This window comes from Tyto alba, unplaced genomic scaffold (assembly GCF_018691265.1).
Source record: "Tyto alba isolate M040663 unplaced genomic scaffold, T.alba_DEE_v4.0 Super-Scaffold_3, whole genome shotgun sequence".
Lineage (NCBI taxonomy): Eukaryota > Metazoa > Chordata > Aves > Strigiformes > Tytonidae > Tyto > Tyto alba.
In genome coordinates, this window is record NW_024881304.1 from 15,192,856 (window position 1) to 15,217,847 (window position 24,992).

The 24,992-nt window shown below is 43.0% G+C and overlaps 1 protein-coding gene across 8 annotated transcripts in view; it reads right to left on the reverse strand.

Moving 5' to 3' along the window:
• The window catches only part of FOXP1 (forkhead box P1), a 390,943-nt gene that overhangs the window by 275,105 nt on the left and 90,846 nt on the right, over nucleotides 1-24,992 (reverse strand). The gene's annotated exons all lie outside the window — the stretch shown is intronic.

The window sequence follows — 24,992 nt, forward strand, 5'->3', positions numbered from 1 at the left end:
GAATCATTTTTAACCATAGAATTAAATTTAGTATTTAAACACCAAAAACCCCTTGAAGTAGAAATATAATCATAATAGGTTTGGTTTGGTGTGAAATACATGACTCATATATTCCTGACACATATCTAAAAATTCCTTGTATTAAACCTTTATTATAATAAAAAATTGATCACCATTTTTGTCTACTGGTTTTCACATGATGTAATACCTAAGGCCAAATCTCTGGCTTTTAAGTAATGATGAGTGAAGTAGTTTCACAGTAACACCTCATAAAACGTTCAGAGTCCATTTCATTTATACTTGCCCATCCAGTGTCATATACGACGGATGCTAATTAGATAACAATGGTATTAACATAATGCCTACAAAAATTGACATTAAAACCTATCCCTGCTATTAACAGCCCTGAAAGGATGATAGAGTAGAGCTCCGAAGTCATAACCAACACGGTGAGAACACTCCTGAGAAGAAGACCCATGGTGCCTGAGCAGATACAAAATAAAGCCCCGGGGTCTGCAGAGATTTATGAGCAGGCTGGGCTTTACACCCAGAGATCATCTCCTGGAGCTCAGCTGGACAGCTACTGCACAAAGTTAAAGCGAGCACGGAGGTGAGACTTTCCAGTTAGCAGCAACCTAGCTGTAGAAATGAGGGTCTAACAGCCAGGTGTGGCTTGGCCTGACGGCCGTCCTCACCCCAGCTCAAGCTTTTTCTCAGACTGCTTAATCTCTCACCAGTTTTGCATCTGTTAATTCAGCTAAGGACTTCTTTTTTTTTAAGAAAAGCCTATTTGCCCTAAAGGATCAACACTCTTTAAAAAAAAAAAAAAAAAAAAATTTCAGAACTCAATGTAAAGCTCACCAGATTCTCATTTGTGGCAGATGCCATCCAAGATTGCGAGAATTGAAGCACATTCAACCAATAAAGGCAAAATTATTTTGTTCTTGCCCCAAGTTTTTTGTTTTCTAGATCTGTCAGAATTTTGTCAAATGAACAGTTTCATTGCTTTTATGTAACCAGTCTGTCTCCTCTTCATTTCACTGCTGAGGTCTTTCCATAAGATAATCAGAGAAAGAAACACACTTTTAAAACTAAGAAAGTAAAATCACAAGTACTAAATGAGTGATTTTAGGTTAAAAGGCAGGAACCATGAATAACTCTGTGTTTAAAATATTTCGAACTCTGTCTCCAAAACAGTATACTGTTCACAGTCAGATCATTGGACATCAATGGCCACGAGTCCTTCAGGAGGGGAATTCGGTTCCACAGAACAAGAGAAACACCTTACAGATGGGATGCACTGGTGGAGACGGGAGAGGAGGACCAGAGCAGATGGTGACCACCACGCTCAAGAAGAAGCATCCTTCAACCCCTTCCATCAATGGGAAGCTACATAAGCAACCGGAGAAACCAAGGCATCCATAAACTTCTCAGTGCCTCCTTATGCACAAGTCAAATATTTGGGGAAGGCAGGTCAACTGGTGGATTAAGACTGCTGGTTACAAATAATCATCCCAGTCATGCTCGTCTCAAGCACATCAGAAGCCTATGCTAACGCTGGACATTCTAGTGCTCTGATCTGTGGCGACAGATCTCTTCCATGCTCAGAAGTCAATCACTTGGAAAGCTGATGTAGCCCCGTTATACTAATTAAACTTTGTTTTGCATCAGAGTCCTGCATTTGCAGTGTGTGTACAGTATGTAAATTATACAAATTACAAGAAAACTTGATTAGCGTAATTCGAATCTCAGCGCAGTTACTAAAATTAACAATGAATACGAATTATACAGAATCACTTCAGTGCGGCTGAGAAGCTCTACACACAAATCACGCTACCAAATTCACGGAAGTGGACACCAAAACAAGCAAAAATGAGTCTTGAGAATACTACAGATAACCTTTCTCAGAGAAATTTTGCCAAAAAAGTAATTCTCACCCAACCTTATTAATTCTGTGCAGCTATTATTCGGGGTTAAACATTTCAGTGGTGTCTGCAATACTCTGTTTCCAGGTACGACAGCCCCACTCCTCCCACTTGCAGCGTTTTCTTACCATCTCTTCTCACGCCAGGTGAAATAAAGATGAAAGTTGTGTAATGCTGGAAGAAGCACCAGCAGCCATAAAACTTCCCCCCACCCTCCCCTCCTCCAAGACTACTGAAGCTTTTGAGACCTGAGGTTTGTCCAGGAGGTCTGGGATATCCTACCCAAACCCACCCACCCCCCCCAGAGATAACACACGCCACTAAAGAAGTGAGCGTTTCTGTTCCATTAGGAAGTTCCTGCTGGAGCTACCAAAATGACCAGTTCCCTTCGTCTTGCCCAAAGAGGACCACACCTCTTCCTATTACTCATCTGTGGTCCCTCTGCTTAGAGAAGCATCATGGCCTCTTGGGCTTTTCCAGCAACACAAGGTGGTCCAACAGCTTTCTCCTCTACACCAGTGAAGCAGGAGCTCCCATTCACATCTCCTCAAGTGGACCCCATCTACCACCGGCAAGCGGCAACACCTTGCCGACTATAGGACAGCTATATCAAAAAAAAAAAAAAAAAAAAAAAAAAAAAGATAATCCACTGTCTTGTGGTAACCTCATTCCTTTTGTTCATTGGGAGCTTCCCAAGTATCCCTAGCTTCTTTCTGCTACCTTTAGCATCAAAAGGAACTTCTCTCATTTTACTAACATCTCCGTCCCTTCCAAAAGACATTTTCTGGTGAACCTGACTAAGGAGAGAGGCAGGCTTGTCCAACTCCTGCTCTTTTGAATCCAAGGACTGAGATGCCTCCAGCTGACTGTGCTAAAAGATACTGCAACACCCAAGAAACCCATGGGAATAAAAGAAGCCATCAGAGACCTCATACAATGCTGCCTTGACCTCCGTGTCTTTAAATCAGTTGTTCCAGCTGCCCATTCACCTGAGGATAACCACAGTCAAGGAGGTAGAAGCCTCACAGGTAACAAAGAAATATTAATTGTACTCTCCACACTACTCATTTTGCCCACCACGGCTCAACAGTGCAAGGCAATCCAGAACAGGTATTCCAGCTTGAATTTGATCACTACAATGCCAAGCATGGAGTTTTGACCATGAATCTGTGATGGCTGTAGCAATACGATTTATTTCTGTGGGAGAGGAAAGCCAGAGAAGCCTAAAAGAGGATGTGGGGGGAGTAAGGGGGGAAAGAAAAAAAATGAAAAAGGCATTTCATTTGGAAAGCAACAACATTATGATTGTGTTGGGAACAGGGAAAAAACAAAAAGACAAAAGAAAACAAAAATTAATTTGAAAAATGCTGCTTTAAAGTCATTAAATTGAATGTGTCCAAACCGGACTTTTGGTTATCCCAGACTTTGAGACAATAGTATTTTTCCTAGCCTGCTAGCAATGATAAAGGTCTGGATTAAACAGGAAGACAGGAAATTCAAAGTTAGCTTAAACTCTATTCATAAAAGGGGATGGGCTTACCAGTTCAGATAAAATAATGATTAAAAAAAAATATATATTCAAAAATCTTAGGCCAAAATCTGATGAGAGATTCACAAAAAGGCTGCGTTATGTTTTATTCTATTTTAATTTTCTTTCCAAACTTCCTGTGCTGTACTGGCTTCAGTGGAAACCAGCATCACAGTAAGCTGCAAAACCAGGGAAGCGCCTAACCAAGAGCAGCACTGCACTCTTCAAATAAAACTGATTTCAGGAAACTTCAGCAGAATTCCCAGACCACAGGACACATATATAAGCATTTCAGATGCTTATCAGAAGCTGTTTCTCTGAACATTTCTCTTGTTCCCTCCCCACCACCTATCAACCACCTGCCATGCCTAGCAAGCAAGACACAAGACACCTCCAAGCAAGACACAAGAAGACAAAGTAAGTGTAAAGACCCCTAAAATAAACAAGGGCAGAAGAGGTATTGAAGCTATCATTCCATCTCCCAGCCTCAATATCTTGACTTCTGTGAGTTTAGCTCAGAGTAATAGCTGAGAGCAACAAAAGACAAGGAAAGGTGTTCTCCCACCTTCAGAAGTCCCCCCTCACTACTGAGCTCTTCACAATTATTAATTGCTGCCAATAATTAACAGCATTATATCTAACACACAAATAGACACGTACATCACAACTTCACTTGCAAGCAGACCAAAACCAGTCATGCCTCCAAAACACGTAATAAGCCGGTACAGACAGTTCACCCGGGGTAGCAGGAGGTCTGCGCGGCCGACTGCACGCCGAGAGATGGAAACTAAAAAAGCAAAGAGACGGCGCTGCAGAAGGACCGGGAAAAGCATTGTAACGGCGTTCCCATGGGACTGGGGCTGGCCACAGCTCCTCTGCAAACACACCCGAGCTGCTCAGTGCAAAAGTTCAGAGCTAAAGGACAAATTATTTCCTCCTTAATTGCCCTGTCTTAGGCTTTGCCCCTTACTTCCCTGCAACGCACGTTGAGGCCGTGCTGCTTTGTGCACGCTCCTCCTTCCTCGGGAGCGTCCACCCCTTCTGGAAGGGTGCGCGAAGACCAGGCTCTGCGGGGGGGTGCAGGCAACCCAGTCCTCAGCTTGACTTTGATGGAGTTATGCTGATTTACACTGATGTCTTGCCTGCATCAAAACAAGGCTTATTAATACCCCACCACACCGGCTTTTGTTATTGTCAACCTCCTCAGTAACCCCTCTTCCTTTAAAAACCTGAGATCCTTTGACTTAATATGATCTTGAGCTGTTTTAGTGAAATTCAAGGTTTTCAAGTCATCCACTCCATTTCAGCGTAATTATTTCCTTTAAACATCCACTTTAATGGCATAAGCAATTTTGAAGTTTTTATGCTGTTTAAATTCAAACATAAATTTGTACACAACAATAAAACACGCCGCTAATTTGTCATGCTCCTATGAGCAACTGTGTCACTCACACCAAGAACCACTGACTGTGGTGTTCGGAGCTTTCGTTCCTATTTCACATCACTCAATTGAGCCTTCTGCAGAAAAGCTTTTAACAACCACATCTGGTCTTTAATAAATCACTGCACTTTGTCTTCCTGCCAAAACTCCTCCTTTATCTAACTTACATCTTCATGATGAGATAGGAAATCACACATTATGGTGGTGACAAACAATTGTAATTATGTCATTAGTAGCCATTTAGTCTACAAAGGTTCTCAAAAAGGAAATATAATGCACAATAAGAAATATAGGATAATACATTGATCACGGTTCTAATCCGCTTTTTACTTCACAAGTGTAAAAAGCTGGCATAATTCATGGGCACAGCAGGCAGTAATAGTATACCACTTTATGAACTATGCAGCTATTTTATTCCCCTATCTACTTAAAAATAAAAAAGCTTTTAATAGCTTGATTTAGACATAAAAGTTATTTATGATGCTTCACTGATTATAATATTTATTTTTTTTAACTTTTCAGGAAAGTGATTCTTTCTGAAATGTAAGTACATATTATGTCATCAAAGATCTCAGAGAAGAACACTTATACTAGCACAGAAAAAGCGAGGAACAAACTCTGGTATTGGAAAGAATTTAGGAAACTCATCTCTGTACCCTGTATGGCTTGGAAACCAACATACCACAAATAGAAATAGCTCTTCTACCATTTAGGAATCTTCTAAAAACGATTAAAGTATAAACATGGGAAGTTTAAGAGTTCACTCAGAACAAAGGTGTCATTTAAACCAGCTCAGATGCTGGAATATTCACACATGAAGAGCGACTGGAGTCCGCCTGCACTGACAGGCTCCAAAGGTGTCTTTACCGTTTCCGTTCAAATCCAGAGAGTGCTTTTGGGACAAAGTGCATTAGGCTTCACTTAATGCACTTTAATTCACATCAGAGAGTAGACGCAGCAAACATCAACTGGATTCCCCTCCGATGAAACCAGACTGGCTCCGGGAGCCCCTACAGCTACTGGGCTCCCAGTCCACAGGGCCACATCCAGCCTGGGCCAGAGTAAAACGCCTGGAAAGCTCCCGGGGTGGATGCCAGGTCTATGGCACCAGCCGCTTCCCTCTGCAGACCCACTGCTTTTGCCTTGCATTGCTGAGCAATGTAGACTTAGCTCCAAGAAAGGTGCAAACCACCCAAAGGGATGCTCACTTCTGTTACCGATTGCTTTACGTTCATGTAACCAATCCAATGAGATTTATTTAGGTTTCCAAACCAATCCCTCCTCGTTTTGCAATACGTGCTTTAGGTTTATTATTGCCCTCCAACACTAAGTGAGGTCGTCCCCCATGGAAGCTAACACAGATTTGGGCATTTTTCAGAAAGACCTGGATTCCAGCAGGTTGGCCTATTTTGGCAACCAGCCCTCCGAATCCCTGCGGTGAAAAATAAACGTGAGGCTCCTTAAGCACCCGTAACACACACGAATGTGTCATGGTAATACCCAAAAGAGAGGCCCAATTTCCCTTCCACATTCATGTACACCAGTCGCACAAAGGACCCCAAGGAACTGCGTTGAATGAACACACAGCACCATCACATCAGCTCTTCTACACCAGCCAGAGCTACGGTGCCCCAAATTCATGCAGGTGCCATTCTGGAAAGTTTATCTCTCAACCTTTAAACCTTCTTTTGCCCGGTGTATTCCCCACCCCCTCATCCCACCAAAGGAAAACCATCTCTCAAGATATCCAAACACCCACTCCTGCTTTCATTCTTGGTTTGTTACAGTCTCCACCGTTTCCTGTTAACTGTGACTACAAAACTTCACCTACTTTTAGCTGTCACCCTGGTGAGCATCACGCCACTCCTTAGCTGGCCAAGGTACCTCCAGCAGGGCAAAATTCATGCTAGAAAGACCAAGTAGCTTGCTGATAGCATGAGCTGGAGGAAGCAAAGTTTCCACCCAAACCATCCTTCTCACAGTGGACCATCGGGCAGCAGAAATGCTGTGAATGATTGCAGGTACAGCCTGGATGAAATGCCTGCTCAGGTACAGGCTGGATGGGAGAGCTACACTCAGGCCTGACAGCACGTAGTCGAATCAAAAGACATCCCAGTTCAACTTGTGCACTTCCAAAAAACCCCAAGTTAGTGCCTTTGGTGGTCTCTCACCCATTTTGTGTTTACACCAAGCCCTGTGCAGTGAAAACACGTTCAGTACTGGAATTTTACAGAGTCATAGGGAAAAAAAAAAAAAAAAAACAATGCCTCAGCCCAAAGGAAGAGGAGTATGTGACATTGCATGGTGGTGCCTACCTAGACAAAAATAATTGCTCTTATATGGAGAGAAACTTAAAATCCTGCAAGTCTTGCGTTGCCAGGCCACGGAAACAAACAGCGCTGGCCAGGCACTGCGGGGAAACTTCAGACAAGGGCTGTTGACGAGGGGCCAGAACAAAAGGACTTTCTTTGTGTGAACAACGGAGATGAGCCTTTGAGTGAAAATTATACACCAGCTCCTGGGAAACTCTTCCACACCAAAAACCACAGAGTAAGCCCTTGCCCTTGGGCTCGCTACCGCGCAGCAGCGTGGAACTTGGAGCCAGTCAACTGGGTCACAAAGCTAAAAGCACTTCTACCTTCCCCAGCCAAGAAAACCACTTCCCCGTGGTACCTTTTATCTCAGCCTAGCTGCAGCACTCCCCACCCTTCTTCTACAAACAAACAACATTAACCCTTACCTCCTAGGGATCTCAGTGTCCCAAGGCTTGGCAATAAGCAATCGCCAGGCTGAGATAAAAGGATTGAGGCAAGACAGGAGAGGAGAGAAGGGGGAGAGAAAAAAAAAAAAAAAAAAAAAAAGAGAAATTCAGCATTCTGACATCATGTGAGCTTGCTGCTGTCTACTTGGGAGCATCCCCTTGGATGCAGGGGAGGAATCTTACACTCTTGCAACATGCACTACTGAGGGGTAGAGCGCGTAGGTAGGACACATCTCCCACAGGACTGCAAGAATGGTGGAAGAAAGGCACTGAGGGTTTACTCTTTGAAAGCCTTTCACCTATACCGTGAGGGGGGAAAAAAGGAGGGGAACGCTTCAACCCCATTTTGTTTTTTCTCTTTTCCTCCTTGAATTCTTTCCTTTTTGGAAAACTTAAATAAAACTAACAATGTGTGAAAGCAGCGGAGAATCAAACTACCTGTTCTCTGAACCACCTACAAACGCCTTGTCTGGAAAAATATGAAGTGAGCAAACAGTCACTACTGGACAAAACAGGAAGATTTCAAGACAAACGGCTTTAAGTTACTAATAAAAAGTGGTTAGAAACATGCCTCCGCAGGAAAATGCGGGCTGGATTTTTATCCTTTACAAGGGTTACAGGGACCTTTTGCTTACATTTAGGCACTTCCAAAAAGTGAGAGGACAGACTTTCACCTGAGCTGGAGCGACAGCCTGACTGACCTGTAGTGCAAAGCTGTAGATGATTTCTGATAACAGCACAGCCATCAACTAAAATCATGCACGTGCAGGTAAGGAAACCCTGCTGAGAACTACCTCTAGCCTCCAGAAAAATCAACTGTTTCTAAATTTTCTAGGACTGATAGTTAAACATCACCCCTTCGAGGGGCCATTTTTTTCTCCTTTTTACTTCAGGAACCCAAATACGGACCAGACCTAGAGGGTTTGTACTGGGAGAAGGTGCAGAGTGAGGAGCACTGCCAGCAATATGGTGTTCCTTGGATTGACCCCCCAACCCCAAGCTTCAAATATTTTATTATAACTTGCACTCTCTTGCAGGGAGAGAAAGAGAACTATATTGACCCAGCCTGCTCCTCCAGGGCCCTGGAGCTTCTCAAACACAATTAAATAAAGAAGAAGCAAAGGTGTTCATGGCCCTACAGTAGCTCTGGGTATCTTGCACAAGAAACCTCTACAGAAGTAAACTGCATAAAGCCCCCTTCCAAGTTCCTTCTCAACCTGGACTCCAACCCCCAGGAATCATCTCTTGTTTTCTGCAGAAGCAACCAGGAGAAGCACTGATGCTTGTAACACTTGTCAGGCTTTGCTGAAGAATTCAAATGAAGGTCTTGTTCTCACAGAAAAATCTGTTCTCTCTTTAGCTAGTCCCACCTCACAACTGAAACTGCCCAGTGAACCTGACTGACAGGTCAGATAAATTACATTATGCCCAGGACAGCACCTTCCATGCTTCTTTGAATATCTTATCACCACTGGTTTCCAATTTACTTGCTGATATAGGTGACTGCTCTAACATTTTTTCAACCTTGCATGTACTGTTTTACCCTTCAAAAGGGAACCGAAACCCAAGGTCTTTCAAGACAGCACTTATTTCTTACTTGTTGATTTGTAATACACCTTGAGCTTTTTCAAGACTCCTGGACCATCTGACATTTCACTCCTTACCTTGAAAACTGGTTTCTGACATATGGATCAAGTCTCCAGGTAGAAAAGATTTCACTTACCGAATCTTGTTTTGCAGTTCACCATGAGCACAGCTTTCTGCGCATCAGGAGAAGAGAGCTTGTGTTGAAAGGAACTCTTTGCAGAAAGGAAACTGCAATTTTAATTATATAACTGTAATCAAGAAATAAAGACAAGACTAACTCAAGGTTTGTCTAATTCAATGCAATGAATCAAGGACATTCCCTCCTCCAATTAATGCATTTAACAAAAGCCTAAATGAACTAGCAGTTAAGTGACCATGGGGATAGTCTATACTAAGCAGATAAATCATCCATTATAATGCTCACACCTACTTAATAACCCTCTATCTCGCAACTTTTGTCTTGAAAATGGTGAGAGATTCTTGCCCTGATAGTAACACCAAAATACAGCCTCTCTGGGGGCTTTTTCAGGGAATTTAATTTGATGGGGCAGTACCCAGCAGAGGCTAATGCTGACCTCAAGGAGATTGTGGCAATGTTTAACCAGAGACCAGCACAGATCACACACATGTGGGGCAGGCATGTGCTATGCAGACCCAAAGATGACTGGGATTGGGAGAAGAAAAAAAAAAAAAAAAAATCACATAATAGTAGCAAAGCAGAGGAAAACACAAGTACCCCACCTGCGCCAGCCTTTCTGTTTTCTTAGCACAATACGCAACGCTCCATTGCTCAAGGACCATCCAACTGGTGGCACTTATTCAATTAAAACACGAAGGAAAAGGGGCCCCCAGAAAGCAGCATGCCTGCAAAGAGCTCAGGATTTCCTTTGTGCATTTGTGGGGAGGGACACGTCGCTACCTTTACCGGGATTTACAGCACACTGCTGGCGAGGCTGGTTGTGCCACGGCTGGAAACCTTGGGTCTCCTCGGAGAGCGGTACCCACCCCAGGGGCTGCAGCCACGAAGGAGGGAGCCAACCACCACCCCTATCGCTCCCCTAAGCCACCAGCCACCCCCCCAGCTTCAGCAACTACCCGGCAACGGACTCTCACCCGTGGCGTGGACCCTGTCACTTGCTACTAACGCTCCCAACAAATTTATCGACACTTTAAACTTAATATATATAGTCACTGATGCGGTAAAATAACAGCACTATGAAGTTACACTCTGTGCGCTACTTAACGCTTTCTGAAGATCAGTAGTAGGGCCACCAACTCAGAGAAAGAATTGGCCAGGTTTCTAAAAATAAAAAGCCATTAAGTACCAAAAGGAAGCATAATTGTTGACTTTAAATATTCAGGCAAAATCCACAGTAAATAACAATAATTTGCTTGAAATATTGTTCCATACAGTGCGTTCACAGAAATCCAGCATACAATTTTCAAGAAACTGCAGGCAAATTAACTGTATACTTTCACCTTTTATGCTCCACTCACACAAGAGAATAACATTATGCCACACATTGAGTAACCCATACACGTTTGAAAGGAATCTAATCAATAGTATCCATTTAATTTGAGATTAGATTAAATATGGACAAAGGCATCAGAGAAGCTTGTAACACCTGGGAGTGTGTGTTCCAATTTTGAATCAATTTTTGCCAGCTGGTTGTCAACAAGGCAGAGAAGTGGAAAGAAGAAAAAAAAAAAAAAAACAAAAAAAAAACAGTGACCACATTCACAGCCATGCCAACAAAAAGTAAAGACATCTCTACTTGTAAATCATAGGTCTAAGGCAATACTTAAGAACTTCAGAAACTGAAAACACATTCATCTTTCCCCAACCCATCATTTTGGAGGTTACTACAAAATTCAACACATGTGGGTAAGACCAATAGAATCTTCTTTTTTTTCCCCCCCCTCATTTTACTCCTGTAAATGAAATAATAATAGATCATCTTACTTGTTAAGATTTTTAAAAGCATGTATGTTCTGCAAATACAGGTACAGAGCCAAATTTCACACCATTAACCATAACAGCACTTTTATTTGTGTTGCCATATGCGGCATCAGTCCACGACATTCAGCATTCGGTATATACAATTTTTTTTTTTTTCCTTTCCTGGCCGTGACTTTGATACAGTGACTCATTACTGCTGTCAGATCATAAACACCAGGGAAATAGTTCCAAAAAAAAAAAACAAAAAAAAACACTAAAGAAAAATCTCCATGCGAGCACTTCCCATTGGCTTTAGCGCAGCATAGCGCTGGTCAAACCGTAAGGAAAAGGATCAGAGTTACCTGGATGCTCCTGCAAGGATTATCTGTCTCGCTGCACCCCCTTGTCAGACACTCTCCCCGCTGCCTGTGTACATCCCATCCCTCACATCACCCTGCGATTTAAGGGTTTCCTTGGAGAACCTCAGCTCCATCCCTGTCCTTTTGTCCCTGCCAGGAAAGCGAGCAGCTGAGCAGCGACCCGACGTCCTGCCAATGCCTCTTCCCCACCGCTACCTTACACAAAACTCCATCGGCCCCTGCCACCGGGGCTGCCTGTCACCCCTCCGTAACGCTGTTCCGTACAACCGCCCGTCAATCGGTCCTGCTCACGCATAGAACAAGCTGGGGTTTCACCTTCTCCAAGAGCACGGATACAGATTGTGTAACGCAGAAGTAAATTTGAAATTGGTTCAACTGTTTTATTTAGCATAGTAGTAATAAATAATAATTATTATTATTTTTAAAAGCAACACTGCTGTTGATATTAAAATATTTTATATGCCACCTCTCTAAGTGTCAAAAAAAAAAAAAAAAGTAAACCCAGCAATGAATAGCCTAGCTATTTCAAATTATTATTTAAAACACATAATAAGGGGAATAAGTCACTTCTCATTACATCAGGCGAAGGGAATTTGAATGCCAAGCTCAGGCCTGGCCCTGGGTCCCTGGAATGACGAGGGGCCCTTTGCTCCACACACAGCCGGTGCTCTGCGAAGCTCATGGGATCACGGAGCTTCTCCAGGTACCTCCTGGGATGGAGAAACCTCGTTCCCTGAGGCTCTCCTTGCCTCGGGAAGGAGAGTACAGCTTTATGCCTAAATTCTGTCCTCAGTTTAGTTCACACTCAAGCACTCGAGAACATTTGTTTTCTGTATTTCTGTTACAAAGAATGATTTACACGCTCTTCTTTTCCACTTCAGTCTTATCCACATCCTTAGTATTCGTACCTTCGCAGGAGGAGCAAAGTCAGTTCTCATACAAAAGATGCTTTATGACTGTGTAAGGAGCAGGAACAACAGCAAACAGAGGGATCTTTTCCCATTTGAATTCATTGGACCCTTGTAGCTCCCCAGAAGAGGAGATGATGACCTCTTCTCTGGTGGAATGGCAGCGACCAAGAATAACATATTGGTCTCCTATTGCCAGATTCTGTCACAGGGTTTGTGGAGAACCCACGTCATCCATAAAAACACCGCTTTACTGGCACAGGGGCTTCCGCCTGCCTTGGGAACTGTGTAAGGAGTAGGAATCGACTTTTCTTTACTTTTTGGTAAATTTTTGTTATGCATGTTTGATTTGACATGCCCGGTGAGGTACTGGGTGAAGGAGCACCAGCGTGAGTGCTCTCAGGACCTTTCCCAGCCACACACGCAGCGAGGAACACAACTCTCCGACCCCCGGGACAGCGACTGCAGAAAAGGAACAGCAGCACGGCCACCAGCACAGGGTAGCCATCAAACCCCAGGAATGCTGGAAACATGGGTCTGATGGCTAAGCCAAACCAGAACCCTCGCTTTTGCAAAGCCAGGTTTAAAAGACAGACCATACCCTCCTACCCAGGTTACAATCCCACCTTCATTTCTCTACACAGACAGACTAGCAAACCTATCTGTTCTGCAGCTATTCTCAAGAATGTCTTCTAGATGACTGTCTCTTCATCAGCTTCTCATGTTGAGCAACCAAAGGAGATACTGTGATTCTTATCACTTTTCACATATGACTTCACATAGTCTTAGAGAAGATAAACAGACAAGCTGCATGTTCTGTAACATTTGCTTTAGAGGTTTCAGTGGTAAAATGTTTGAAGCTGTTTCAAAACTAGACTGATGTATTGTCTGAACATTTTCCCAAAATAACGGAGATGTTCAAAGATCATTGCATTTACTGTACATACGTGGTTAGATACCTCTGCCAAGGGGTACTGTCCTGGCCACAGAACTTGGAATTCTGTCACCATAACCTTTCTCTTTAAGCTATAGAAAAGCTCTTTAAATGTTAGAGCACACTTATTCCTTCACAGGGGGTGCATTATTCAGAATACAGTCTCTCGGCTTTCTAATGTACAAAATCCACAGTCAATTGCAAAGCTGCAGAAAGCATTTCCAGTCCAGCTGCATAGCTGGCTTATGCGTAATACTTAGGAAACTGCTAGAGAAAATAAGCATATTTGAAAAATACAGTGAGCTCATGTTACCAGCCTCATTTATGTTGCTAAACCACCTGAAGCCATGTCATACCAATATTGCAATGTGTCCCTGCTGGTGATTACACAGATCAGAAGGTCAAATGATTTCCCAACTTCACTACTATTCAGTCTGTGCATACAAACAAGCTCAGCTGAAATGGTACTCCAAGAAACAACATGGAACAAAACATTTACAGGAGAAAAATGATACGAGTGAAGTTGTTCAGTTCATCGCTGATCTGTGTCTAACGTAGTTGTGCCACTGCAGGGTAATTTTCAAACATGTGACAAGAAAAAATCAAGAATATTTTTCCTTGTATAGCTTCTTCCAAAAAATCCATTGACAGTTCTTCATCCAAAGAGGATTTATGCTCTTACATCATCCCCAACTAAAGGTTCCTAAAAATCTTCAGTAAACTTTTAAACTCAGTTTTGTGGGGAACACAGAGCACTTGGTTCCCAGTCCACTGAGTTTGTAAGACCACCCTTCTCCCAGTACAGTACCTCTCCAAGAGCCCAGTAGTTCCCTGCTGTTACCAGTGCCTGCAAGTGGTTCACCGTAAAGATTTTTGTGAGTGATTTTTCCCTTTGCAAACATTATTGAGATTACAGAAAGACAGAGCCTGACAGTCCCGGGTGTCCTGATGCTCACGGCGCCTTCTGGGTGCCCATCCCTCAGCCAGCTCCTGCCTTTTTCCCCACAATTAAGGATTTCCCGCAACTACCGAGTCCTTCATTAAGATCACTAACGACAGCACCATCCGATGCTCCCTGCGCTGTGTCAGTCCATGCAGAACAGGACTTGGACCGAGCTGTGAAGGCGATGGCAGCAGTTCGTCCTCGCTGCTGCCCTGGAAAGGGACGACTCTGTCCCCAGAGCCGGCTACTTCCCCGTATTGCTCTCCGTTTTCGTATCTGAAACATCAGTAAATACCAAGTTTCATTTTTTCACATTTGAAACTTCTTTCTAGTCTTGTTTAGGCTTTTGGAGAGGTTGGGGGAAAATTAGGGACTGTCCACAAGTGAAAGTAATACTTTGTAGTTTCATTATTCACACATCTGACGACCGCATGGAGTCAGCTAGGCTTTTGCTTCTAAGACAAACCCTGAAAACACACACTTTACAAGCAATTTTTATTTTGTTTTTTAAGTGGAGATTGTGTTTAGTTAGACCTTCTTAAATCAAAGCTGTTCTGGACTATTTACATTAAATTTTCACTTTTCTTCTCAGCTCTACAAAATAAGAATACTCATCTCGGCACTGTTCTTCGAAGATTATACAACTATACTCCAGGCTTTACGAGTCCCTTCCTTCTTCCCCTCCCTCCTTTTTTTTTTTTTTTTTTGTCCACAACAAAAAATCTCTGGCCTGAAGGACCATGAGGTTTGATCAACCCTCTCGCTCCATATTAGGGATAAAATGCACCAGCCGGACTGTTTGCAAAAACTGTCCAAGGCATAGAAAGGCTTTGGAGAAGAAATGCAATCCAGCACACTGTTCTCACTCCCTGCTTCTAGGCAGTTTAAAGTATTTTTTATTTATTCAAAGCACACTTACACACACAGAAAAAAGCCAATTCTCATTGTCTTTCCTCCATTTTTACTTATTTTCTACTCAGTTGAACACCTGCAGATTCCCAGTCATGGACATCAGCAGGAATTCTGCCTTATGAATGAGCAAAAAAGGAATTAAAATAAACACACGGGATTTGGTTCTGCATACATGAATCATTATGATTAAAACTAAGCTTGTTTAAAGCAAAAACTTCCTCCACGAGCTCTTATTTTGCCACAATGAACATATGTAATAAATTTCTTACATTTGTTTGTCCCTGTTAAGTGTGAAATTTAATAATATTTCTATACGGTATCAAATGTATATAATTAAATGTATAAGATATCCAGTGCAGCCAACTTAAGCATTACAAACCACGCCAACTTGTGCATTTCCCTTCACTGTTGCTGTTCCAACCATGTAATGTTACAGAGAATTTAATTTCCTTTTTCCATTTTTAAAAAAGAAAAGAAAAAAAAAAAAAAGCATGTGTTAAAAATATTATTTTTAACTACTCGGAGTTTGAAGTCTCCACTGTAGGTAGGTGAGCAGAACGAGGGGTGTCGGGGTGAGGTGTAACGCCCGGCCCTTGCTGCGGCTCCTGTTTGGCCGGAGGCAGTCTGCTGCGAGCCGGGTTCCCAGCGCAGCAGCACATCTGTTTCCACTGTAATCACTGCAGCTCACCAATGAAGAGATAGCTTTTTTTATTATTTTGCAGGAACCCTTGAATTAACAGAATGCAAATATTGTACAGACCCTGAAGTCTGCTATTTTGAAAAATAATATTTTTCATTTCCCCAATTTTCTTCTTTCGCTGGTAGGTTGTTGTGTATTTTTTCAAATGAAGATGTTCACTGCGAAAAACATCTTGAATTTCTTTTCTGCTTTTTATTGTGAAAAACTTGCTCATCCGAAAGTAGAAGAGTTAAGTGTCTCTAAATAGGGCCAAGGTACATTTTTCATAACTCTCATTAATATAATTTAGTAAATTATGCAAGTGCAGTCTTGGGCACAAGCTTCATTGAGAACCATAAACCTAATCCAAACACATAAGTCAAAAGAAAACTTTTTCTAGGAAACTTAATGTGTTCTGGGTCAGGTATTTTGCATGTCAAGCATCAAAGCTAACAAATATCCAATTCTTTTACTAAGAAATTATCATGGAGAGAAGTTGTTTTCTAGACTGAGTCAAATAGCTGAATTTTTTTTCCTGAAACAACTAAGGGAAAATAAAAACAAACACACCCATATTTTTCAGGAGACCAACTTTGGAAAATACCACTCTAAGACATGAATTCCCAGCACAAAGATAACCATGCAAATAAACCTGTTACAGAAACCATGGTATTAGCTTATCTGCCAGGTACCCCATCGATGGCAGCAATTGCTGAACGAAAAATAACCTCTTCCAGCTCCTCACCTTTGAAGAGTAAACAAAATTTTTGAAACCACTTCAGCTGTAAGATCTCTAAGGTGGCAGCAGTTTTGCTCACATTGAATCCGAATTTAAAGACATTTTGTGTCGTTACGGGAACCTTAAGGATGATTTCGCATGGTAGCGAGATGAAAGCGTACGCACATATTCTCTTAAGCACAAATGGAACACGAAACATGGCAGAGTAAAGGTTAAGTAGCATTTGACTGATTTTTACCTCATGGGAACTATAATTTACACGCCACATTCATCCAAGGTAAGAGGGTTCAAATGGCACAAATTAAAAGCCTGCAGTTTCCTACTTCTGTTTTTAACATATCGTATTGATACACAGCCAGTTTTTAAAGTGATAAAGAGTTTCTATCAAAATATCAAACAGTAAGAAGATGCAGTATTTCTACACTGTCAGCATTGCTGTATTTTACTGCATCCTTCCTCACTCCTTACAACCACTGTCGATAATTATAAAATAGTAACGGTCCATCTGCAGTCCAAAAGGACAAATTAATCTTCCAGACACCCAGCTCTTACAATCAAATCCTGGACAGAAATTTCCAGGAACAGAAATAATCAATTTAATGTGGGGAGGTTGGGTTTTTTTAGGCAGCAAAACAAAAAAAGCAGCAAGCTCAAACAGCTCCCTGAGTTCTGGGCATGGAGACGCTGTCACATGCGGCAGTCCCACGGGCAGGGCCCAGCACCCCCATCGGTGCCCGGCCCAGAATCAGTTACTTTTTTCTGGTTTCTGCCCACAAAAGCAGCTGGCACCTTCCCAGCTGCCTGGCGATCTCCCTGAGCACCGGAGCTCCCCGGGCAGTAAGCGAGATGCTCATGCCCTGCAATGAGGATGCTACATGCAGGTTTGCCCTACGGTCTCCCTTGGTTTCAGGGGTGAGCCGGGACAGCTCGGAGCACTCAAGCCCCCCCTTCTTGCACCCAGGCAGGCCAGCCCCCCCCCAGCAGTGCTGGGCCCCAGGGAGAAGGGAATATAGGAGGGAAAACAAATCTGAGAAATGTGAAACTGCAGAGAGTCTCCTTTTCGTGGGAGTCTCGCATCCTTCAGCTCGCCATGCCCTCTGCACGCCACGCAGCCCTCACCAGCTCGCTCCCTCGGGCCAGATCCTGCCCTGGGCAGCAAAGCAGCGGCTTTTCAACAGCCACAACCCTCCGGGGCATCCAAGCACACTTTTCAGAAGTGCCATAGGCTGTTGGGGAGCCCACAGTTAATTAAAACAACTCCAAAGAACGATGTCTCCATCAAAGATCTTTCTGAAGGCAGGACTAAGTTGCTCTTGAAAATGTTACTGAGCAGCTGTTAGGCATCCCAGCAAGCAATTACTTGGTAAATACCACAAGCCTTTTATATTTTTTATTTTTTGCAAGCAGTCATCAATGGACTCCGGGCATCACAAAACCAGCTACAGATACTATTGCAACAATCATTGCCAAAAACCATGAATGATTTCTATCAGGAAGGCAGAGAGATACTCAGCAGAGCTTTGGCAAAATGCCTGCTTCCCATGGCTACTACCCTTAGGACTCTGCACCAGTTCTCCTAACACGCTCGTCAATGTGCCTGGAGCACCTTTGGCATTTCCAAGCACTGTGCTACTGCAGATCCTGAATCTGGCCATCTTTCCTTGCTAACCAGAGCAGAGACGCTGCAAAAATTGGGAAATAGAACTTTTTTCTGGGTCAGTAAGTCAGTGTTTTTCCCATGTCTGATTGGCTGGGGCAATTCCACCTCTGCATTAGTGTTGACAGAAAATACATGCTGAGAATTTTAGTGTTCAGGATGTTCTTTAGTCATTCTGGTGATCTGATGTGGCACAGGAAATATTAGTGCATATTCTGTATTTTCAGTCACACTCACCTCACCATTCTTATAAAAAAGACAACAGAGAGTCAGATCACTGAGACTGAAATTATGAGCAATCTGACAAAAGTTAGAGTTGGGGGAGGAAGGTGATAAAGACTCAGCCAAATGTTAACATATCAGACTGTGAACTAATAGTTTCATTTCCATTAGGTTCTTATTAAACATGCATCCAAATTTAGGAGGTTGATGTGGAACAAGCCTTGCAGTGATGCTACCTGTGCTCACCAGCCCCTCGCCTTACACAACGGCAGGTCCAGAGTAATCTCAGCAGTACTGAATTTAGAGACATTCGATACCTCGGCTGTGAATTTAACATAAAATTAGATAAGTTATCTTTCACCTATCTATTAAAATTCGTACCACCAAATATGACAAATCAAGATGTCACTGCTCCTTTCACAGGACTGCGAGTTTTAGACTTGATCAAAGTGTCCTTGTGATTAATTATGTATTGAGACCACTGTATCAGCTGCACCAGGCAGTGCTCCCCTCCCCTACTAATCAACAAATCTCTGGCATTCTCTTCCCAATGCAGAATAAAGCTGCTCTTCCTCTGGCATGAGCCCCGAAGTACAGCTGTTGCTGCTAGTATACAATTTACACTCCTCTGAACCACCAGAAAGGAACTGAGCAGATCCCAGAGGCAGGATCCTCCCCATTTGATTTCTGCCAGGCACATTACTGTAGATGGGCTTCACTTTTCATTCTGTGGCACTGGCAGAGTGCTCCACATCCTTAATATTAATTAATTGCCTATTTTTGCCTATGAGTGTTATTACAACATGCAAGGCTCCAGATAAAGAAGTTCAGCAGCATCAACAAAAAAAAAAATACCATAAAGTGCACATCTTCATTCATTCCATACAGTACTTTCTTGTAAAAAACTACTAAAATCCAGTACAGGACAGAACTGCACTGCAGGCTTTTCCCAGCAAGTTGCTCTGAAAGAGCATTGCATTTAAAAAAAAAAAATCAAGATTTCAAAACAACACGTTAAAGGTTTGCACAACTTCAAAATAAACAGCACCTCACCCTCTAAACTCAGACCCATCTGCCTATTCAACTTCGGGAAGACAATGACCTAATCGTGGCCATAATTAAGAGCAGTAGAAACTCCCAAGATCAGGGTTTGGTTCCCAAACCACCGGCATCCGCTGGAAGCCTCAGAGCACCAGGTCCAGCTGGGCGCTCCCGGGAGTGCTGCCACCATCCCCGGCACATCCCCGTCCCCATCCCTGGCTCTGCATTGCTCCAGCTCCTTCTTCCTTTAATCCTGAAACTGGGAAGACCAGAAGCCAAACTTACAGTCCTTCTGAAGGAGGCAGGCTGGACAGTGTTTCCTCCCGCGCTGCCTTTCTACCCCTTGTTTTTGTGAGCTCTGCCCTGGAGACGAAGCATTGCTCTTTGAAGGATACCCAGGTCTAGCTGAATAAAAGAAGTAAGAGAGAGTAATTGGGACAGAAACCCTGGGCACTCACGTATCAAGTCAAGACAGTATATTTTATTTTTTCCCCCACAGCTTTTGAATTGCCTTAGGTTAGCCTAATTGATTTGTGTTCTCACCAAATTAAAGACACAGCACACAGACAGCATGCCAGTAAAAAATATGGCAACAGTGAAAGTTTACAAATTTAATTTGCAATTGTTTTAGCAAAACAGCTCAGTCCACTCCTTCAGTTTTGGAAAGTAATCAGCTCATGCTAGAGGAAGTTATCAGCTCCCAGGCACGAGCATTATAACACAGGCTTATTTCATAAGAGATTCAGACCAGTTTTTCAGTTAAGATGTGGATTTTGCAAGTGAGGCAACACTTCAAGTTACAATCCTGTGAGCTCAGGATCCCAGAGGAGGGGAATACTTGTAGAGGTAACACCAGGGAGAAGATCATGGGCCAAATTTCCCCTTCAAAGCAACCCTGGTGTAAATCCCAGCGAAGCCCTAAAGGGTTGCTTCGGCGCTGAAAGGGACCCCCCCAGAGCGGATCTTTCTCCAGGGCTGCAATCAGAAGGCAAAACCGGAGTTTCCATCGCCTACAACGAAAGGGTTAAGCCAAGATTTCAGTCCCCTGGTTCAAACCGCCCAGCGAGCACTCCCTGCCCAAATTACAGCAGCGCATACATCCAACAGATGCCGTTCAGACAGGGGCTTTCCTTGCCCTGAGGTACAGTTCAGTTTGTCCATTCTACTGTGCAATTACAGAATCAATAAAACATCCCTTTGAAACTCCCTGGACTAGTGCCGACACGCAGACAGTAGTCAAGCTGACATTTTTTGCTGTTTCCGTTATTACTACCGTCAAGCCTTCTGAGAAGCAAGACATCAAAACCCGGGCGCCGCAAAGCAAAGGAGGAAAAGCAAATGTAGAGCTGAGGTTTTGTTCATCGTATCGCATCGCTCCCTGGGCGATCACACTGTACCAGGCATACCTGCAAACAAAATCTGCTCAAAGTCATCAAAATCAGCATCGGGAAACAGCCTGTTTCCGAACGGCACGTGTGCCCCACCCTCCTCTTTCAAACGCATTAATATCCCTTCTTTGCTCCCACTCCCACCCCCTCCTTTTTTTTTTTTTTTTTCTTTCTGTCAAGGGGGACAATTGCTCATGGGAGAGCACCTGACCTAAACGGGGAGGCTCTGATTTGGGGATGAACTTATTAAAAAGCAACCACGAAGCGCCCTGTTGCTCGTATGTGCTCAAGAATGCAGTGCGAGATGTGGACTGTGTGTAAGCTGGGAGGTGGGGTTGAAATCTAGCCATCCATCTGTTTCTGAGCAGTGCCTGAAACACTGAAATAGAAATGGGAAGCTGCAGAGTGCCAGGAGGGGAACCTGGGAAGAAAAAATGCAGGAGCAGGACAACAAAGAGGGGGGATATTGAATTAACATGTTCAGAATGATTCAAAGGAGACTTGGATAACCAAGGACACGCCCAGCAGAAAGGCACGAGCTGTCTATGAAAATGCAACTTTTTTTTTTCCTCTTACAATTTGCAAAATCTGCCCAAATAAATGGAAAATGTAATATTGAAGGTCTTAGAAGCAACTCCTGAAAATTACCATCTTCAGATGTTTATTTTCATGCTCACTACAATAATTACAAATTATTTAATCATTCATTCTGAGCTTTAAAGCCTGGCATGTGTGGTCAGTACCCTGCATATCTACATTCCCAGGAAAAAAAAAAATAAAAAAAGAAATAAAAAAAGTCTGTAATTCATCCAAAGCACTGCTTCTGTACTTGAGAAGCTACAAAGCTTGTGACTGAGGCGAGCCCGTTCCCTCGGTTATCCTCCTCGCCAGGCAGGGCATGGGAAGAGGAACGACAGGCTCCCCAAACGGACCTGCCACGAAGAGCACAGATGAGGAAAGCCCACCCTGGGAATAAGGAGCCTTTCTGATTTCTCACCAGCTAATTCACCAATCTCCCTTAAACAGGCATCCCAAACCACACAAACTTCACATGGGAACTACAACAACATTTATCCAGTAATAACTTATTCAGAAGGCTTCGCTAGGTGGAAAAAGGTGATGCAGGTGACTTAGAAGGATGCTTAGAAGGATGTAACTCTTAAAAAGCTTCAGCATTTTGTGAAGTTTCTTTAAACTGCTTTAATCCTTGTTTGAATCTCTCCTCTTTCTCTCAAAGGTTACGCGCAGATTGAAGTGTTTACAAATAGTAATAAAAATCACTCGTTACAAATAGTTTTATTCTGATGGCTCTTGACACACTGCTGTCCTGGGCCCCCAGACAGAAGGCAGTATGCTCACAAAGCAGTGGTGGAGGTAAGGAGCACTGTACCCATTGCCCAGACCTGGAAAAGGCAGGCCAAATAACCCGCCCAGTGCCCTACAAAGTGGCTGAATAAAAAACACAATCCAACTCTCTTAAGCTCGAAAGTTAATTTATAAAATTATATTTCTCCCAGAGGATGCTTACACATTTTTTATACTGCCCATAGGCCAAATAATAACTCATTTGGAGAACAACTTATTTTGAAGAGGTTTCACATTTAGCAATGAGCACAAGGAGGAGAGAGGGAGGCTGTCTCACATTCAGACTCCGTCTCAGGATATATCATATCTTCTCCCCAAACCAGTTCTCTTTGTGGTATAAGATCACGGGCGTGTTAACTGTAAAAAACTCATTTGAAAGCGGTCGAAGCTGAAGATAGTAAGGTTTGTGTCATCTGTACAAATATTCTGTACTGGAATGAGAATGCTCGTATACCAGAGGAAGATCTGGCTGAACACAAAACAGTCAGAGCAACAGAAACTGAGAAGATCCTCAAGCCTGGCTTGTTAGGAGTGACCTAAAATGGCCCCGTTTTGACTCACTCTTCTCTACCTCCTCCATCAGAGGATTCAAAGGGAAACTGCAATTCAACCTTCATTGCTGTGGCACAACTGCAACATAACTATTCTCTGTCGAGAAAGAAAAAACAAGTTGCGGGTGCCTGAATGCTGATAGATCACTTTTGCTTTAAGAGTACATCATGTCAATCAAAACTAAATTCCTTATGCTCATCACAGGAGCTTGCAACCAAGCAATACAAAAATCTCATCCGAGTTCAACCAGTAATGTGTTCAAAGGCTTCCCAATCTGCTCTGTCTCTGGCATCAGCAGCAGACAGAGAAGAGGCAGAAGAGAGCACACACACACAAAAAATAATAATAAAAATAAAAAAAAAAATTCACTTGCTGGGCAAAGTAAAAAGGCCTCTACACCAAAATAAAAATAAGCATTAAAATGTGTGTGCTGGACTAAAAGGATATACAGCAGGTTGAAATGTGCTATATCTTCCTCACTGGTGAGGAGAGACCTCTATAACTCACCACGAGCTTTGATCACTCGTGAGCTATCAGCTATTTCTTTGCTGCTTGAGTAAATATAAGTCATTCACAGCTGAAACATAATTTCTCTCTCTTTCCCCTGCCACTATATGTTGTGTGCGAATATGTCTTGTATATAGGCACACTAACACACTGTGCTGTTCAAATACACATCAGAGTTCACCAGATGGTGGGGATTGCCAGACACTCGTCGTTGCCATGAGTTAGGAGCCATGGTGTAACTCATGAATGATGTGTCTAAGCTGTAAGTGGGTTTTGCATAGTTACACTACCCTTACCGACATAAAACTCCGCTTTCTTATTATGTTCAACCTGCAACAGTTCGTAATTGTGAGGCTTAAAGGACTGTTGGGTATCACGGGTTTTTTTTTCCTTCTCCTCCCGGAGACAGGACTCTAAAGGAGCTATTTTCATCTGGGGGTTATGTTTCACACCCATACGCACAGGATTATATAGAGTTTCATAAAGCTGCGGCCACAGTCAGTGCCCATGTTTGGGCACAATCTAAAAGCCCAACCTAAGAAAAACAAAGGTGTTTTACCAAAAATACTCAAGGTTTTAAGAGGCAATCATCTTAATTATGCATAGGAAAAATATATGAGATTGGAGTTAAGGTTTTGTGTACGGGCCTCAGCATGTACTTGGGCATTAAGATATTTGGGCAATAAATTATGTGAGCATAGGCTGGTAAGGATGTGAATGTTGGGTGAATTGGCAATTTCCTAGTCTTTAATTAATGATGGTGTTGAGAAAGAATGTGGCCTTCCTTCTAAATTAACAATGCTTTTTAATCAGAGAGTGAATCTGCCTGTTTGAAGCGGAAGGTAGCTCTAGGCTTGCAAAGAAAGGAACAGAATCTCCAGGAAAAAAAAAGGTGGAAACCTGGCAATGCACTCACGGTCCTACCAGACCCTCTTCACCGCCTCCAACAGAGCCCGTACCTCACCCAAGGTTTCTTAACAGCCAGTGGCGGTGGTGGTGATAAAGTAAAAAAAAAATAAAAGAAAGTTGAGAGCTAGGAGGAAGCAGAAAGGAGCAGGGCGTGGGGGAGCTTCCATCTGATTTGAAAGGGTGGGAGATGGCTCTGCTCAGCAGACCCAAGGTGTCCCAGGAGCAGCTCCGACCCAGCACCGGGGGAGCTGCCAGCACGTACATAACCCCAGAGGGAAGAACCGCACTGCGCCTCCTTCTCCTGCACACTTTAGGCATTTCCATCCACAACACAACCATCGCCTGCTGAGAGATCCTGGTGATCTCCAGCCAACCAGAGGACGCAGCATTAAGCTATCTGACAAGTCAGTAAAGTATCTTAGCAAACAGTCATTTTACTATTGCTTTGCTAACCTAATCCTACAAAACACATCTTGCCCGTCTAGTTACTGAATATAATACACCTTTCTTATTCTTAGCACCTCACAGGCTGAAGTTTGTTGAACAAAATCAGCTCCTGTGCCATCAACGCTCAGGAGAGACACTTAAAGATCAGGGATGTATTCTTACCTAAGTATTAACTTTTAGAATGACGTAGTGGTTTAAAACATTAAAAAAAAAATAAAAAAGAGTTAC